The sequence below is a fragment of the Rhinopithecus roxellana genome, chromosome 9 (assembly GCF_007565055.1).
Source record: "Rhinopithecus roxellana isolate Shanxi Qingling chromosome 9, ASM756505v1, whole genome shotgun sequence".
In the NCBI taxonomy this organism is placed as follows: Eukaryota; Metazoa; Chordata; class Mammalia; order Primates; family Cercopithecidae; genus Rhinopithecus; species Rhinopithecus roxellana.
The window spans coordinates 48,194,630-48,214,247 of record NC_044557.1 but is presented as its reverse complement, the minus strand read 5'-3'; the positions used below and the strand labels follow the sequence as shown (position 1 = coordinate 48,214,247).

Sequence of the window (19,618 nt, the reverse complement as noted above, 5' to 3'; positions counted from 1 at the left end):
TGTGCAGTTCACAATAGGGTTCACGCTTCTGGGAGAATCTAATGCCACTGATCTCACACAAGGCGGAGTTCAGGGGTTAATGCCCACTTGCCTCCTGCTGTGCCACCCGGTTCCTTCCAGGCCAGGAACTGATATGGGTCTGTAGTCCGGAGGTTGAGGACCCCTGCTCTAGATGGACACATCAGATGCTGAGATGTCTGAAACCATTATGATCCCAATAAGAAAAACTGCCTAAATCAGATGCAATTCCTGTCTTCAATTCACTTCAATCTTGGTGCCTCCTTCTCTATTGTTAGTATAATGCTGATACTCTGCTGCTAGTGACCCATATTCTAAAGATAATTTAACCATGGTAAGGTAATTTAACTAGTGAACTACCCCTGATTGTAGTCTGTTTCTAGCACTCTCTGGTATTCTGTGTATATTTAATAAATGTTTACTGAATGAATGAAGAATGCATAAATGCTAAGAGCACTCTACTGCCCACTGAAAAGTTAACAAAATAACAGTGGCTACTAGTGATTAATTTTCTACTGCATATCAGGCACAGTGGCTGCTCACTTTTGAAATACAGCAACCTGGAAAATAAGAATGATTATGGGACTTTTACAGATGAAGGAGCAGAGATTCAGTATTTTGCTCAAAGTCTTACGGTCAGTGTGTGAAAATAAACTTCTCACCCTAAAACAGGGGCTTCTTCTACTACATCAGGCTGCCTATCAAAAGGACACTATCTCTAGTGAAGGCTAGCACAATTTATCTCAACTTCCTCACCCACCAGCTCTCTTCTTGACTGTTCTCCTTCCAGTATAGGTTTTTATTCTTTTTCTTTTTCTCAAAGATGGTGTTCTGCAAATTTAGAATGCCCCTGTCTCCAGCCTTTGATTCCTGCTTCCCCCAAATTTGGCCTTGTGTGTATGACTCAGCTTGACCTGCTTCTGCTTTCCATTTTAAACCTTGTGAAGAATTACATCATTAGATTAAAAAGAAAAACTTCAGCCATTGGGTTTTCAGAGGAGTTATGGCTTAGGATTTCTTCTTTGATGTAAACAATATGTGACTAGCTTCACTGCAACTCTGATGCAGCCACCCACCCCATCCTCCACGGCACCATGCTCAGCTCTGTTGTCCCAGTTTCTTCTCTGTACAATTTCTTCCAATGCCTCTCTAGTGAGTGCATTTGGGCCACTTCCCAAATTCCTGGTTGTCTGTAGCTCTGACCTGAGTGCCTGCTGCTTCATTTCCAGCACAGCCAAGGGCTTGAATATTGGAGTGCTGGTACAAATTCCAGGTGGCTGAAACACCAAACTTGTTTAATTCTAATGGAACATTCTTGAAATGGCAACTAGAGCTTATCACATGTGAAACTAATTTTACTGTTCAGATTAAAGGCAAAAATCATTATTTCATATGTAGTTTTGAATCACACTAAATGCATTTTCCCTTAAACTCAGCTACATAATAGGAATTCAAGATTTTCCAATAATTGTGCTTATACTCAGACCCAAATTATTTCATTCTTACTAGAGAAGAGGAAATACTAATCCATCTCAAACACTGATTCTTAAAATGGAAAAGTACTGGCATTTCGTATTTTTCTTTTTTTTTTTTTTCTTTACTGCATTTGAAAAGTTGTTGAATGTAAGGTAATATTTTGGGCCTGATTCATTGCTAGAAAATTAGTCTGGAAACCTGACTCCCTGAAGAACACAGTGAGAATTATCCAATTTTATTGTTCTCTACAGATTCATAGAATTGTTGGTGTGAGAAAACCATGACAATGACTCTAATTCATCCTCACACTCAATGCCTGCAGGCATATCACATACCTCCCTAGAGAGACTGAAACGTATTCTACTTTTAAGGATTTCCCCAAATCCTACAACCTCACTCAATAAATCCTTCCAATGTGCAATTACTTTCCACACCAGGAAACATTTCTTCATATCTAAGTAAAATTTCTTTTTCTACAGTATCATTGTGCCCTCTGCTTCCTCTTGTCTTACTTGTAGTCAAGATTAAGAAGGACACTTTGGGAGGCCGAGGCGGGCGGATCACAAGGTCAGGAGGTCGAGACCATCCTGGCTAACACAGTGAAACCCCGTCTCCACTTAAAAAATACAAAAAATTAGTCGGGCGAGATGGCGGGCGCCTGTAGGCCCAGCTACTCGGGAGGCTGAGGCAGGAGAATGGCGTGGACCCGGGAGGCAGAGCTTGCAGTGAGCTGAGATCCGGCCACTGCACCCCAGCCTGGGCGACAGAGCGAGACTCCGTCTCAAAAAAAAAAAAAAAAAAAAAAAAAAAAAAATTAAGAAGGAATGCTTACTTGTTGCCTTATTCATTAACCTTTGATTTTCGTTGGAATGAATAACACATTAGAACTTTCTTGAACTTTTCAGTGTCTTTCTCACTACAAGTAAAGTTCTTTTTTTTTTTTTTTTTTTTTTTTTTTTGAGACGGAGTCTCGCTCTGTCGCCCAGGCTGTAAACATCGCAATGTCATTTATAAGTAGGAAGTTTGTAAGTGGATACATCTCTTGTAAAATTCAAGACAACATTTATTGGGTTAACACAAAATGTTCACATTTATCATCCATCACAAGTGCTTACTTAGCATCAATTATATTTCTTGATGGTTGGCAAAGGTCTGGGTTTCAAAGTTCTAGCATTAGCTGCAAAAAGTAATCTCTAAAAAGTTCAAAGGATACTCAAGTAACACTTGGTGCTCAACAGCAAGAAATGAACGCATGGCCAGGGATGGTAGCTTATGCCTGTAATCCCAGCACTTTGGGAGGCCAACGTGGGCAGATGACTGAAGGCTATGAAATCACAACCAGCCCGGGCAACATGGCAAAACCCCATCTTTACCAAAAATACAAAAATTAGTCAGGCATGCTGGTGCGTGCCTGTAGTTTCAGCTATTGGGAGGCTGAGGCATGAGAGTTGCAGTGAGCCAAGATTATGTCACTGCACTCCAGCCTAGGCAACAGAGTAAGATTCTGTCTCAAAAGAAAAAAGTTTAAAAAAATGCTATTTTTAATTGTATTTCATTTTCATTAATTTAAATCTAAAAAGCCACATGTGGCTAGTGGCTACTGAATAACACAGGGCAGGTCTGGTAGATATACCTGCAAAATTGTTTAGTAAACATTATTAAATTTTAGAATTAAGGACTTTTCATTTTTCTCTTAGAGCATGCCTTATTACTGCAGGAGTTAATTCAGACTTTAAAAACATTAATTTATTATATACAAACAAGGGAAGTCTGATATTTGTTTTATTCTGTAGTGATTTTAGTTAAATAGGTATTTTCAAAGTGATTAGACAAAATAAAATGTACAGATACGATTATTAGACATGACTAAAATACTTCTTTCTAAAGGTGAAAGAAAGTGTTACTGAAGATAGCTAAGGATATTAATGGTTTAAATATTAAATCTACGTATACAAATATATTATAAACATATTTTCTTACTTTCCTACAACAAATCTTTGACCCTACAAGTAAATCATTAATCCTTCATTCAAGTCACTTCAAAAGGATAGATGGTTAATTGAACAAAATTGGTTTATGCTAATTCAGTAGAAACCTAAAAGGTAATAGCATTCAATAATGAAAACTTTTGTTTGTTCTTAAAAAAAAAAAAAATCTCAAAATAATTTAAATACCTTATAGTTCAAAGTCCCTCCAAACTCCCACCTCTTTCCCAAAGAAAATAAAAATAGGGTTACATGCTGCCAAATAATGGGGAGAAATAATATTTTCTTTAAATTAAATTTAGTAAAATGGATTAATATGGTTAACTATTTTGTGGTACATAGGTGTATACTTTTCAATTTTTCAATTTTTCATTACATTATATTTATGTATGTATATATTTATATTTATGTATTTGCCATCAATTTAATCACCTAATTCTTTATCACCTAATGCTTAAAGTACTGAGCAATTTTACATATGTTCTGGATCCTTCCAACTCTGCACTTCTCCAATAAGCTACCATAAATACTACCTCACATATAGTTCTTATAATGCCAGAGCCTAAAGAATCTCTACAAGTTTCTTTCATTTTTGTCATCCACATCTAAGACATTAAATCAACAATCTCTTCATTCTCTCAACATTTCTATTTCTAACTAAGCAATTTTCAATTCTTTATTAACACAGTTTCACCAGGGCAGTTGTCATTCTTCTTACATATGCAGTTCAGGAGTGTCTCATTTTCTCCATATTTTTCTCAGCATGTAATATCATGTCAGTATTCTAGGTTTCACATACCCATCATTTCTTCAAGCCCCTGCTCAAAACCATGCTCATCATTTACTAATTCATCATTCACTAACCTCTTCTTTCACCTTTTACTCATCAATCCTACTTTATATTCCCTTACGTGAAACATCATAACAATAAGCAACATCATTTCATGTATTCATAGTAGGCCATTTTATGATGTTATTGCATGTGCACATACACAGATACACAATTTTATCTTCTAAGAGCCTAAAAGCTAAGAAGAGTTCTGGGGAACTCTCAAAATTATACTATTAAGTCCTATACTCAACGTGTTTCAATTTTGCTTTATAAACTAATTAAATGACTGTTTATTATTAAATTAATATTTTAAGAGGAATTAAGAAATTTTATGACCATGACGGTATTTCAATGTCTTCATTTAAAAGTTCAAAATGAATAAAACAATGAATAAAATATGACTCATCATATTTAATTCATTCATCAACATCTCTTTTCTGTTTTCTATTTGACATTGTTTGACTTAGTGAATAATTCTAATTTACCTTAAATGCAGAGAGCAATATGAATGGCTCCTACAAATACTAATGTATTCTTCAAAATTATTTTGCTTTCTCTTATTAAAATGCTCATGTAAATGGTGAACCACATCATAAAGAAAAACATTTATTTCCTTCATGGAGCAGAGCAAATGTAAAACATATAAACTTTAATGAAATCAGCCTTTACCAACTGAATTAAGTTTTTTCTCAGGTAAACCAGTTAACCATTTTTCAAGATTAATTTTAACTTTTGATTTTTAATGAGCAAATAGCTACCATCAAAAAATATATATATATATAAATATGTATATTTATATATATGGCAAGCTAAATTAGAATGAATAAGGAAAAAAGGTTAAAATCTATCTAGTTCAAGAGGATGGTAGCCTATAGATGCCATTGATTTAAAAGAAAACAGTCTAAAATGATGACACACTTTTCTAGAGTTCTAAAGATATAAACTAGGTGTTTCATTAAAATTCTTGAAAACATGGATTAAAAACTTGTTTCTTAATTCACTTTGAAATCACTAGCATACATTTCCCCAGTGCCTAAGGTACCAGGCAAGATTTCCCAAGGAAACTTTAACCTTACAATTAGTGTTATCCTAGACAGAATTCATTAGATTCTTTTAAGGCTTGGCATATAATGAGAAATTATTGCAGAGAAACCTTTAATTTAACTTTGTAGTGAATGTCTGTAACAGCTATAGGCAGTAAGTGGGAATGCATGAGATGCCAGTCAGAATCAAGGAAATCAATCTTTCTTTGCTTTCAGTTGATCTTACATTTCTATTCTGATGTATGGTGTGTAAATTATACCTTTTTTTCTTGGAAATTTGCTTGTCACAATGATTGGGGACATTACTGGCATTTGTTAGTGAGGTCTAAGAAGTGTCATTCTACAATGTGAGGGGACATAAGTGCATTATCAAATAATTGTTCTGCATTTCCTACCACTTTCCAATGTGCAGCAGGACTGCAAGTAAAATATTGATCAGGAAACATTATATATTGTCTTAACCGGAATGTCACCAAGAGTTTTCCAGTATTTTAAAGAAGACAACAGTAACTAGACTCATTCTGTTTGTGACACCCTTACAGCAAAAAAGTATCAGTCTGCATCACTGCTGTGTGTTTGTTGTGATTCCATATATTGCTGCAAACACTATTTACCCTATTATTCTATATATGTAGTTGCAAGAATCTAATTACCTCAATTTGAATCTGGCCCAAAAGTTTACATATTCTTTTATTTTCCTGTTTTATGACAAAGAGAACACAACATTTTTTCTTGTTAGGTTATGTGTGTAGGTAAATTATATCATTTCAGATTACTAATCAAAAGAGTTGGTGTCTAATACAGTAGAGAACAACTGTTCTAAGCTAACTGTGATGATCTCTCTCTCCTTTTCTAAACAGTCCACATCCTTCACAGTTTGGAGAGGCCATGGCTGTGTAGACCTATAAATGAATCTTCTGGAGTCTTGGAGGTAAAATTTTGCTTATTATAAAAGGGGTAAGAGTAAGAGGAGAGCATGTTAATACTTTCCTGTTCCATCCTTCTGCCTTTAATAACATGTCTGTTGTAGCCATTTTGTAGCAATGTAGCAATGAGGCAACAAGCATGGACTAAAAGGGGAAAATACCACTGAACCAATGTATCATCTTGGAACTACCCTCTTGATCTTCCTGATATGTGAAGGAAGGGGAGTTTGTATGGTTTCAACAACCATTACTGTTTTGATTTTATGCAGCCTTAATCAATTGCAACTGATATAAAACTGAATTTAATATACTACCTTCAAACCTGGTTATTATCCTATGTATTAGTCAGTTCTCACATTGCTATAAAGAACCACCTGAGACTGGGTAATTTATGAAAAAAAGAGGTTTAACTGACCCACATTTACACAGGCTTAATAGGAAGCATGACTGGAAGGTCTCAGGAAACTTACAATCATGGCAGAAGATGAAAGGGAAGGAAGCACTTTCTTCACAAGGCGGCAGGAGAGAGACAGAGTGAAGAGGGGAAGTGCCACACACTTTTAAACCATTAGATCTCCTGAGAACTCACTCACTATCATGAGAACAGAAGGCAGGGAAATCCACCCCCATGATCCAATCACCTCCCATTAGGCCCCTCCTCCAATTCGACATGCAATTTGGGCGGGGCCACAAACCCAAATGAAATGATTCTATATTTCATACCACCACTCACCTAAGCTGTTAATGCCAAAAACCTCAGAGTCACCTTTATCACTACCCCTTCACCTCCAACTCCTAATCATATACTAAGTGTCCTTGATTTGACTGCATATAAATGAAGAAATCCATCTACATTTCTCACTTTGCACTTCCATCCTCATAAGCCTAGATTACATGCTATCTGTACTTCCTGCTATCATCTCCGAATTGGTTGTACTGAATCTCCTTCACCCTCTACCGCATTCTCTTTACATCGCATACTTACCATTTTAAAATACAAATTTGATCATATTGGCCCTCTTAGAAAAAGACAAATTCCTTTTGCTCAAAAAGAAAATTTTTAACTCTTATCCTGGTACATAAGATCAATCCTATGACCTACTCATGAGCCATACTGTCTCCATTCCCACCACCCTACATACAAGCTCACTTTTCACTTCCTTGGAAAAGTTTTTCCTAATCCATATATTTGGAAAGCCGTAAGTTAGCCACTCTTACTGAACACTGTTTTTCCTTCTGAAGTAGTTTTTTTGAGTTCTTAATTTAATACTGTTTCTGCCACGAAACTATGCAATATGGGGGCAGCTGATGTGACATAGTTATCATTATAGTCTTAGTTCCCAGCACAGCCCTTGTCTCAGATTAAGCACTCAATTTGCAGTGATAGAAACAATGGAAGAATGAACTTTTAAGACCCCTTGCTATGACTCTAGATATATCAAATAACTTTCCTAGAGTAAAATTTGGCTCTCTCCGTATGTCTTCCTCATGCAGGAAATGAAGTAGACATATCAAAGAGTCTTGTCCTCTCAAAAGTCATAATTTCCAAAGTAAATTATTACTGTGATTTTACATCCTGGTTGTATATTTGTGATGAGTATGAGATAGAAGCACTCTTGGTATGCTGACAAAAATGCAGGATTCATTGCAAAGTTGACAGCTTTTCCCAGGAAGGTGGTAAATTTACCCAAGTAGAGCCATTGTGTGAGGCCCTAATGGTGTGGCTTTTCTGAAGAACCATTAACCAAAAGAAAACTGAAACCTTAAGCTCTCAGTGTGACAAACATAAAAATCCCAAAGTATAAATAGACATAAGCTTTGAGCTACCCCTACCTTCTAAGGAGGACCCTTCCTTTGCTCAGCTTGGCTCCCAGGATTCCATTGTACTGACTTAGATATTTAATGTAGAGAAACATTAGAAGTCTTAAGAGGTGTAATCCCAGCACTTTGGCAGGCCGAGATGGGCGGATCACGAGGTCAGGAGATCGAGACCATCCTGGCTAACATGGTGAAACCCCGTTTCTACTAAAAAAAAATACAAAAAACTAGCCGGGCGAGGTGGCGGGCGCCTGTAGTCCCAGCTACTCCAGAGGCTGAGGCAGGATAATGGCGTGAACCCAGGAGGTGGAGCTTGCAGTGAGCCGAGATTGCACCACTGCACTCCAGCCTGGGTGACAGTGCCAGACTCCGTCTCAAAAAAAAAAAAAAAAAAAGAATGAATCACATGCCATAGAAAAAGAATAGTTCAGAATGTGGGAGAAGGGGGTCAACTTGGAATGAGAAAGTCCTGAAGCTACAGCTAGAATTTTCTAAAAGCAACTGAGGAGAAATCAGGCTGTGGAGAGTGGTCTTGAAGGATCTGACTCCTTTCTCTTTCCAGAGAAAGCTGGAAGACAATTTCTTCAGAAGTTTTACTTTGTGGTGTATGGTGTCTAATCCCAATCCCACCACACACCAAAAGCATCCCGTGAAAACTCCTAAGAGCTATCCAGAGTTGGTTTTATATTTTACTTTAAGGGAGAATCATGTTGAGATGGGCCTTAGGGAAAAAGAGTTGCATCCCAGAATTGGGTTACAAATTTGCCAAATACATTTAGTTCAAGTGCCTTGTAGTAACTAGAAACTTCTAGCAAACTGTTTTTAATCAGGGTGGCTTTCACTGAGTTGAGGCAAAGGAAAAATTATTATTATGCAAATTGTAATTCTTAACATTGCTCTGGGAATTTCTTCAGTAGCCACAATATGTTTTCTTTTAAAGGGCCATGTGAAAAAAAAAATCTATTTTTTAAAAATAGTGATTCCCTCAGGCATGCAAATAAAGACACACAAAAGCACTTTGTCACTGTGAGTCATTGACAACAACTCCAGACTTTCAAAAGATATCCTGGGATATCCAATAACTAATATGCATGTGCTTTAAAATCAAACATCTCTTACTCAAAATGATCCTTTTGTTATATAATGGCTTTCAAAGAGGAACAAAGACATTTATGACAATGCCAAATATAGACAAAAATATTTATATTTTTAGAGAATTTTATCAGTAAAAAATTACTCAGCTTTATTAACCCTGTTCAGAGGAACAACTCCCAGTCCTCTAACAAATGCTCACCAAAACACCCTTTTTAGGTGGTTAAAATGTTTTTCTTAAGTTAGAAAGGCAGTTAATGTTAAGTCTTACACCTTGTAACACATCTTGACATGTCCTGTGAACAAAAAATGATTCTTCCTTTCTCAGTGACTCATTGATTAATAGTAAATTTGCATATCTAAAAGTAGAAATTTGATGAAAATTTCACGTTATAGGGAAATTATAAACATTGTCACAGCTGGAATCTATTTAGGTGAAGGGATGAATTTTATGAAGCTGCATGTTATAGTCCTGTGATTGAAAATAGTGTAAAAGAAGAGATGCGTTGGGAATATTGCTGTGGCAGGTGATCTGTGGGAGACACAAAAATGAATAAAACACAGTTTCTGTCCCATGAGGCTTAAAAGCTAGTAGGAGATGGAAAGTTTACAGATATCACCAAGACAGTACAGTAAATGACTCACTGGAGTGGGCTAAGTGATGGGAGTAAAAACCATGCAAGTTCTGCGAAGGGCCAGAATTTGATCTTTATCCCCAGTACCTAGAAAACAGTCTGGGACATAGAGGGTGCTCAATAAGCATATGTTGAATCAATGACAGTAATATGGGAGGGACTGTGTATGTATATATTAATATGATTGTATCTGGGAAATTATTCATAATTATAGTTCCAGAAAACTAGATTGACTTTAGGCAGCATGGTAGCATGGACACTTTCAAGTTCCCAGGTGTCCTGGAACCGTCTAGGGGTGGTCCAACAGGGGTCAGGGCAATTGGCACCTTATCTAGCTTGGGTTTATATGAAATAGATTATTCAAATAAAGTATTTTCTTACTAAAAAGAGTTTGTGATTTTTTACAGAGTAAAAAAGACACAGGATCTGCAGTCCAGAGCTCAATGTTCAAATGCCAGGTCTACTGACTACCAGTTCCCCATGGCCAACATGGGGAAATAGTTTAACCTTTCCAAACTTGTGTTTCATTATGTGAAAAAGGAAGGTAACAATAGCTAACCCACAGGATGGTAATGAGAAATAAATAAGCATCAAATGCCAGCAGATTACTTATTATATAGTTTGCATTTTTGCATTTGATGGATCTCAGTTCCCCTTCCATTTCACTAATAGTTTGTAAAAGCAGCTTAATTCCAGATTTAGTCTTGGCTATTCAGTCTTGACCTCCTGTTAGTTGTGTGGCTTTGGGAAAGTTATTTAAGTTGTCTGACATTCAGTTTCCTCATTTGGAAAACAGAAACATAAGTGGTATCTGCTCTCAGAAATACTACAAAAGCATAACAAATATCCTAAATGGCCCTTCAAATATCCTAATTTTATTTGAACCCTGTATGTTGGGATTTTCAAGGATTTGTTTCTTCTCAGTATTTTTAATTTCCGTATCTCTCATTTATTAGTTTCCATTATTAGTTTCTTATTCTTTATTAACCTCAGTTTTTTCAGAGGTTCTAAATTACTTAAGAGTATAACTAGAGAACTGAACAGGCAAAATCCAAGACATGAGAAATCTTTTCCTCTGAATTTAGCACTGGATTTATATTACTAGCACTAAAATGGCAAACTGGAGGGGAAAAAAGTCTTAATATCCCGCCAAAGTAAGAATTAAATTAAAAATATACTGGTGGATAAAACTTTCTTAATTGGGTAGCTCTCCAAATTTAATTTGCTTTAAGGTCAAAAGAACAACTTCTTCTGCAGCTTCCTCTCCAACGTGGGGTAAGAGTCAGGTTTACACACATATATTTCCATCTAAAAATTCACAATTACTGCATGCTGTGAAATTAGCCTCTCCAGGTCACCTTACAAACTCTTAACTCCCATCCCATTCAGTCATCATGAACTTAATTCATTTGCTTCTTAAATTGCAAATGTAATGACTGTATTAAAATGTCAAAATACCTTTTGTCACAAATGAATAAGCACAATGCATATTTCTAGATATTCTGTAGCATCAATATGTACTTTATATATCTTTTAATAAAGTTATGGAACAACCATATTATACCACCAATTGTGCACCCCACCCTTGCAAAACAAAAATAAAAACAAGGTAGTCTTAAGAGACCTAACAAGGACAGATAAAATGAAGCTGCCCAGAGGAAAAAAAAAAAAATCGAATTAACAATATGGGAGACTATCAGAAAGAACTGTCCCAAGATAAAATGGGCCATGTTGAAGAGTATCTAGTTGGCCACATTGTTGCGATATTGCAGAGGCAAGTCAATCATCAGCTGGCCAGTAATACAGTAAAAGGAAATTCATGTACCCCTGAGAGCTGGAAAAGCCCCTCTGTATCACAGGATTCTGTAAATTCTAAGTACAAATAATAAAGAATAGGCTATCTTTTAAAATGAATGTCTAAAGCAAAATTCACATTTAAAATAAATCACATTAAGTAATAGTTTGAGGAACAAACCACGACTCTAAGTACATAATATTAATGACAGTTTCAGAAAAGTAATACACGAGAATACTTAAAATTTTTCTTTTATTGATCAGTTTAGAACATTCTTAACAGAATAACTACTCAATCAGATTCAAGATGACATTAAGTTATTACTTAGTACTGAACTGGTTTTGTCTGTTATAAATAAATATTTTACTTTAACGTAACACTGTACGATATTTAAAGTTCTAAAGAAGAGTTACCCAGATCAAACAAACTGGAATAAATTGTGTATCATTATTATTTTTGGTAGTTTGCTTTGGTATTAACATGTTATCAAAAACAATGTCATGCCACAATCCGCTCACCCCCTCCTTATCCAAGGCAGTCCCAGGTATCTCCCCAACAGAGGTCCTTAGTGCCCAAGTTTATTTCCTACTGTAAAATAACTCTATTTTACTACTGAACAAAGATAGCTGGGAAAGCTCTTCTGAGCATAGAAAGCAACTCTTCTAGTGATTTCTCTCCTTCAAATAGTGCTCCAAATCCTCCCTTCTAATTATAGTATTTTAGTCTACACAAAACTACTTGCCCCTAATTATTCTTAGCCATTTTCCACTGGAGAGTTTTATTTGTAATTTGCTTATTTGGCAGTAGTGTCCCAATAATAATGAGAAGGGGCCACTTGTCATTGTAAATGGTATAGCACTCTGATTAATGTGCCTTTGTAAAGTTTACTAGTGCCTTGGTTCTGAGGCAATATATGCATGGCTTGTTTTTACTTACTAGTTTACTTAGTTGCTTATTTTCTTACAGACTTACTTATTTCATTCTGGAATCCACAAGCAGACCAGTATAGTACTGTCTCAACCAGGGACAATACAGATTTCAAACAAACATTATAAAACAAGAAACATAAAGCAAACTAAATTCACAGGCAAATATTTTAAAAATTCTTCACTTTACAAAAACCCTTGAAAAATACACTCAACAGCAACTATTTCTGCATAGTTTTGCAGTAGAGCAAATTGTTATAAGCATTCACATTTGAAACCTGATGTGCATTTTAGATCACTGTGAAGTGGTTGACTGCAGAAGATATTGGGAGTGTCAGGGTATGAGGGGGAAATAAAGCTATAGGGCTAGCCAACTGTGGTGGATATTGGTCATACATGGGGCTGTCCAGTGTCTTATGAAAAGCCCTTTGGTACTTGAATACATTTTAAAACTGTGAATTCTACCTTTCCAGTTCGGAAGCTCAACTTGAAATAAGCAGATTCCTTTGCAGTTGTGATATAGACATATGACCTAGGCTCCAGAAATCAAATGCAAAAATCAAGAGACACTTGTATTCAAATGGGAGTAATGTGAAGAAGTTGTTTATATTTTTGCTGGGGGTTTGGGGGTTGTGCAGTAGTGTCTAGATATACTTGGTGAAAGCAGCAGAGACAATGATGACAAAAATGATGCAAGGTCAAGTTCTTGGCTCAGACCTAATCTCATTGAGGTGATGGGTGATTCCTCCGTCTCACTGCATGGTAGTTACTAGGCTCATGTTCATGTAAGGCCAGCCTTGTGACACGCTTCTAAGCATATCTCTTGAAGATGTAACCTCAAACTTGGCTTCCCAGAACTCCCACAAATTCTGTGTTCTAATAAACATATTATAATGAACACCTTTGATACTTAAGTGTTTACATGTGTTGATTGCAATTAAGAACAACGACTGATAATGACTGAATATAAGGGTAGGTGGGGGGAGAGAAAATATTAAGGCAGACTCCAGAATTTGAAGCTCAAGTAACTGCATAAGTATGACCTACTAACCAAAGATATACAGTGTGGTAGGGAGCAGACAGCAGCAGAAGTTCTCAGGAACTTATGATAACCAAAATTTAGTCAAAGACTGATGTGTGTTTGGATTTCAGCTCTTCCCCTTGTTCTATTTCTTAAACTGTAATACATAATGTTCCTGTGAGAACTGGATATAATCTATGTGAAGTACTTGCCAAAATTCACAATACAAGTTGTTGTTATAAGGATGAGAAAGGGTGCAACAGCATTTTTCTGAAAGAATCATTTAATTTGTAGACCTAGCCTTGGAGAGGGATGGGTGGTAAGTATTAGAGTACTGGAATCCTGGCCAAATAAACTGGGTTTTAAATGTTGGTTCTAGTTCTAGGCATGGTCTGGAAATATGATAAAACTTACATAGGAAGGTAAATCCAGGGAATCCAGGGAAAGCCAAGAAAAATGGCCTCTGAATGGTTATTCCCTGGACCTCGGTGTATCCATAGGTTAGTCTTAGGCACACTTGTCCCAAGCCTTAAGCAGCAAATCTAAACTGGTGGTGTTAGGCTTCTCTTCCCTACCCAGCCTGTTTCAGGGTTGGCTGAATAACTTGGCCTGCAATTGAGGGCAACTGTAACCATAGGTGAGTTAACTACAGGTTAGTTAACCATAGTTAACCTATGGTTAATTCACCTAACCCTAACCCTGGCCCAGAAGTGTCAAAACTTTCCATACATCTTATGATAATTTACACACATACACCACCCGAACACACATACACCATAATCCTTTTCCTTCACAATTTTCTATTATAGGCTTGGAACTTGTAAAAGTTGGTTCTAAATAAATATTTGTAGGATTGGATTAAATTTTTTAAATTGAATACCTTTTGAGAAACTGCTGGAATATGGTTTTCTTGTTATTGTGAACTTCAGAAAGACGTTGACAGTCGATAAAGCAGTAATTGTTCCCAGTGGTGTAACTGCCTGGGCATTGTGCAATGATTTGATCAGACCCTTTATACAGACTCTTCTGCACATTAAATGGACAACTGGCTGGGTAAAATAACCTGCTTTGTAAAATGATGCTGATGGGAATGGGGGTGCAAAATAGCCTAGGAGGAACGAAGTCAGTAGGACATGCAGTGAGCTCTTGCAAGGTAAGTGAAATGCAACAATGTCAGTAAAAAATACAGAAAAAGTGCATGCGACACAACTTTAAGCTCAGTCATCACTCAGTCAGCAAACTCTATCTCTGAAAAATCCATACCTTTTGACAGTATAGCCTGGTACAAAGACACCAAATAGTGAGTTACTTCCTCAGAAGTGATTTTGGCAATAGAGCTGTTAAATTAAATTTGTCTTAAAGCTGCCTACATATGTAGCAAACTGCAACCTTACTTAGTATGCAAATAAACCGTAATCTAATTTAACAGTATATTCCTCCAATAAATAGCTAAGTCTCAACCAATCACAGCAGCCAAACTTCAGCCATCACAGGCTGCCAGATTATCAGGTTATGTCCATATAAGGCAAATGCCTTGTCCCACCATGCCCAAAAAAGGCAAATACTAAACTTTAACCAATCAAGTTGTTTTTTTTTTTAAATTCCCTTTCTGTCTATAAATACTATCTACTACTGGGGAGAGCTCTCTGAACCTCTACAGGCTCAGTGTGCTGCCCAACTCATGAATTGTTCTTTACTCAAATAGTAAGCTTTGCTGAATTTAATTTGTCTACAGATTTTCTTTTAATAGAGCCTAAGAGGCAAAGCTGCTGATGCTAATCCTCTGCAGAGGCTGGAGTTTTTAATTTCAATTGCAGTGACACAGCACAAATAGAGGACTAAAATTTTCAGATACAGTTGATGCATACTTTATTTTGCCTGCTCAGAAAATAGACATTAGGAACTTATGTCCTTCCCTGGATTTGAACCAAGGTGAAGCAATGGGCAAAAATAGTTTGGGAGATGAGAAGAAGGATATATTAGATTAAAACTAAATGGGAAGAGATCCTAACTCATCAAGAAGAACAGGATATTAACCTTAGAGAGGGCAGATTAGCAAAGATTTAATGCCCAAAATCAGAGGAAGTAGGAGCAGATAAAAAAGGAAGATGCCAGTGGTTAGGGGAAGACAGAGAAAACATAGTTGAGGTTAGTGATACCATAGAAATGATATGGATGGGGTGGCTGAGGATAGCAGAGTATAAAATCTGCACAAGGAAAATGAAGAAATGCAAAATAAATGAACAGGACAGCAAAGTAAAGAAGTGAAGGGCTTACTACTTTATTATTGTTATTATTGTTCTTAACAACAAGATGGGGGGGCTAAAAATACTGTAGTGGTAAATGTGTGTGTTTTTTTTTTTTTAATTGCTCTGTCACCCAGGCTGGAGTGCAGTGGCACGATCTCAGTTCACTGCAACCTCCACCTCCCAGGTTCAAGTGATTCTCCTGCCTCACTCAGCCTCCCAAGTAGTTGGGTTTACAGGTACCCGCTGCCAAGCCTGGCTTTTTTTTTTTTTTTTTTTTTAATTTGTATTTTTAGTAGAGGCAAGGTTTCACTACATTGGTCAGGCAGGTCTTGAACTCCTGACCTTATGATCCACCCGCCTCGGCCTCCCAAAGTGTCCTGGGATTACAGGTATGAACCACCACACCTGGCCAAATGTGCTTATTTCTTAAAAATATTTTATAAATATCAATTCCTTATTTTAGAATACTTATTTGTGTATGGTCTTAAGTATTCTGACATTTTTACTTTCAAGCTATGGATTGTATCAATTTTTAGTTCTCCAATAAAATCAATATTCTGGCATAAATATTCATAGGCCTGAAGAGAACATTGGACTTTGGGAGGCTGAGGTGGGCAGATCACCTGAGGTTAGGAGTTTGAGACCAGCCTGGCCAACATGGCGAAACCCTGTCTCTACTAAAACTATAAAAAATAGCTGGATGTGGTGGCATCCACCTGTACTTCTATCTACTTGGGAGGCTGAGGCACAAGAATAACTTGAACCCAGGAGGCGAATGTTGCAGTGGGCCAAGACAGCACCACCGCACTCCAGCCTGGGTGACAGAGTGAGACTCCATCTCAAGAAAAGAGCATTAGAAACTTTCATTTATCAATCTTTCCTACAACTAGCATAACCATTTGTTAATTCATGCACTACATATGTATTTAATCTCTACCATGAATACAAACATACTCCAACGACAAACAGTAACCATTTATACCAAAAAACCAACATGGGTAATAAATCGCTTTAAAGAAAGGCAAGCCTGTCAGCCAATCTCTGACACCATTAAAAGAAGCATCTGACATTGCATCTAAATTGGGGAAATCTGGTCAGATGTTGGTCATCAATCTGCTTAAACACATTTAAAATTCAACAATGCAATATTTTATTCAAACATTTGTTGAACACTTACTATGGAGCCAGGCACCTCACCAAGGGCTATGTCTGCAAAGGAAGAGAAAATAGAGCAATTGCTCATCTGAAAATATACAAGCAAGCCAGCAACCCATTTCATTAGGATAATTTTGAATAAGAGAAATGCATACAAGTTACAATAATTGTCCCAAGGAGGTAAATTAACGAGGACTGGAGGGTTGAGTGAAGGTTTCACAGCGGGAAAGGGCAAGTGTAAGTAAAGTAGTAAAAGACAACTTGGAAAACTGCTGCACAGTCCATGGTACCTAAACTTTTCCACAGCATGCATCATAAGTATAATTATTTGGTTAATATCTATCAATCCCACTATCCTCTGTGAAGCTCCCCAAGGGGAAGATGAAGTCTTTCTGGTTCACTCATATTTAACACTTGTATCTAGCATAGTGCCTGACTTCTTTGTGGTGCTCAATTTACATTAGTGGGGAAGTGAATGAAATGTGTTTCTATATATTAAGACCTGAAGGAAGGTAGACAGGGAAAAGTGAAAATGAGAGGGAGATGCTGGAGGGTCTTTCCAAAGGCTGCTTTAGTAATAGTCTAAGAGTTTAGATTTTCTTTTGAAGGTGATATCCTTTCATTGAATTAAATCCATTAACTACTTAGAGAAGACATAAAAAGACTCATGTATCTAAAGATAATGCTGGGGCAAGGGTAATATGTGTATAGATTGAACAGGAAGGGACTGAGGTAGACATGTCATAGTAGAAAAATTATGACAGCATTTATTTCACTTCCATGATAAAGTATTTCCAAACTGCCTTCGTGAGGGGAGGGTAATACTTTCTAATGAAAAGTTGGGAGACACCATTGACCTAACATCTCCCTGGGAGCATCTTACTGAGTAACATAATAGAGAAGGCTACAGTTGGTGACTTTCTGAGGCCCAGTACACTCCAAAAATATGTTCTGTTTATCTCCCAAATGTGTGACAATGTAAAGAAAGGGAACCCTTGCACACTGTTGGTGAGAGTGTAAAATAGTATGGCCATTATGGAAAACTGTATGGAAGTTCCTAAAAAAAAGAAAAGAAAAGAAAAGAAACTGAAAGTAGAATTATCATATGATCCAGCAATCCCACTTCGGTGTATATATCATGAGGAATTAAAAAGATATCTACTCCCATGTTCACTCTAGCATTATTTACAAAAGCCAATATCTGAAATCAAGCTCTATCCATTAGTGGATGAATGGATGGATACAGGTTTGTAAGCTCAATTACTCAGCCTTGAAAAAAGAAGGAAATTATGTAATTTGCAACAACATGGAAGAACCTGGAGGACATTATGTTAAGTGAAATAAGCCAAGGACAAAAAGACAAATACCACTGATCTCACTGATATGTGGAATCTAAAAAAGTTGAACTCATAGTAGCAGAGGGTAGACCGGTGGTAAGGAGATGAGAATTGGGATGGGAGATAATGTTGTCAAAGGGTGGAAAGTTGCAACTGAGTGATTAAATAATTAATATTTAAGATGATGGATATGTTAGTGTGATTTAATTATTCCACACTGCATACATTTATCATAACTGTGTACCCCACAATTAGTCACAATAAATTATAAAAAATTAAATTGAAACAAACACGCCCCCAGAATAAGAAAGTAAATATAATGAGGTAAGTGTTACTTTGTCAAACTAAAAGCAATCATCTTACACCTTCCCCAACAGACTCATTTATTCACTTATGTCACTGCCCAGCTCCTGAAAGTACATAGGTATGTTACACTACTTTAAATAATCTTCCTTGAATAAAGGAAAAAACACATACAATTATAAAGTTTAAAGGTATGATCATAGTACTTTCAATAATAATATAGTTTTCTATTTTTTTGTATAACAAAATAATCTTGATCAATTGTAAGATTTACAAGTATTTCTTAATAGGTTAATCTGTATTATACCTAATCATAGTCTCCTCTGTGAAATCATGGGTTGCAATTGCTATAAAATACAAACTAAAGAGAAAACAAATCCATTTCAAAGTCCTCTCCCACTGTGACAAATAATTTTATAAAAAATGAAATTCCTGTTGCACAAGATTGCATTAATAATAAGTATAAACAGTAAGAAGTACTAGGCATTTTAATATGAAATTGAACACGTTGGGGATCTTTCTAAACATGATCACTAAACCAATTGCCATATATCACTGTAGCTCATATCCAATTATCTTTAAACTCGAGCTCAGGAGTTCAAGACCAATGTGGGAAACATGATTAAACCTCAGTTCTACAAAAACAACAAAAATTAGCCCAGTGTGGTGGCTCATGTTGGTAGTCCCAGCTATTCGGGAGGCTGAGGCAGGAGGGATGGTTGAGCCTGCAGTGAGCAATGATTGCACCACCACACTCCAACGCTCCAGCCTGGGTGACAGAGTGAGACCTTTTCTTAAAAAAAAAAAAAAAAAAGGCCGGGCGCGGTGGCTCAAGCCTGTAATCCCAGCACTTTGGGAGGCCGAGACGGGCGGATCACGAGGTCAGGAGATCGAGACCATCCTGGCTAACACGGTGAAACCCCGTCTCTACTAAAAATACAAAAACTAGCCGGGCGAAGTGGCGGGCGCCTGTAGTCCCAGCTACTCGGGAGGCTGAGGCAGGAGAA

The 19,618-nt window shown here is 36.8% G+C and overlaps 1 protein-coding gene across 21 annotated transcripts in view; it reads right to left on the bottom strand.

The window, feature by feature from the left end:
- Nucleotides 1–19,618, bottom strand: part of RALYL (RALY RNA binding protein like) — a 737,403-nt gene that overhangs the window by 552,432 nt on the left and 165,353 nt on the right. For 5 of the 21 annotated variants that reach the window (XM_030938233.1, XM_030938230.1, XM_010381736.2 and 2 more), the window contains one exon: nt 16,994–17,025. The exons of the other annotated variants lie outside the window; for them this stretch is intronic. The gene's annotated coding sequence lies outside the window, so the exon portion shown is untranslated. The remainder of the gene's footprint in view (nt 1–16,993; nt 17,026–19,618) is intronic. 21 annotated transcript variants of the gene reach the window in all.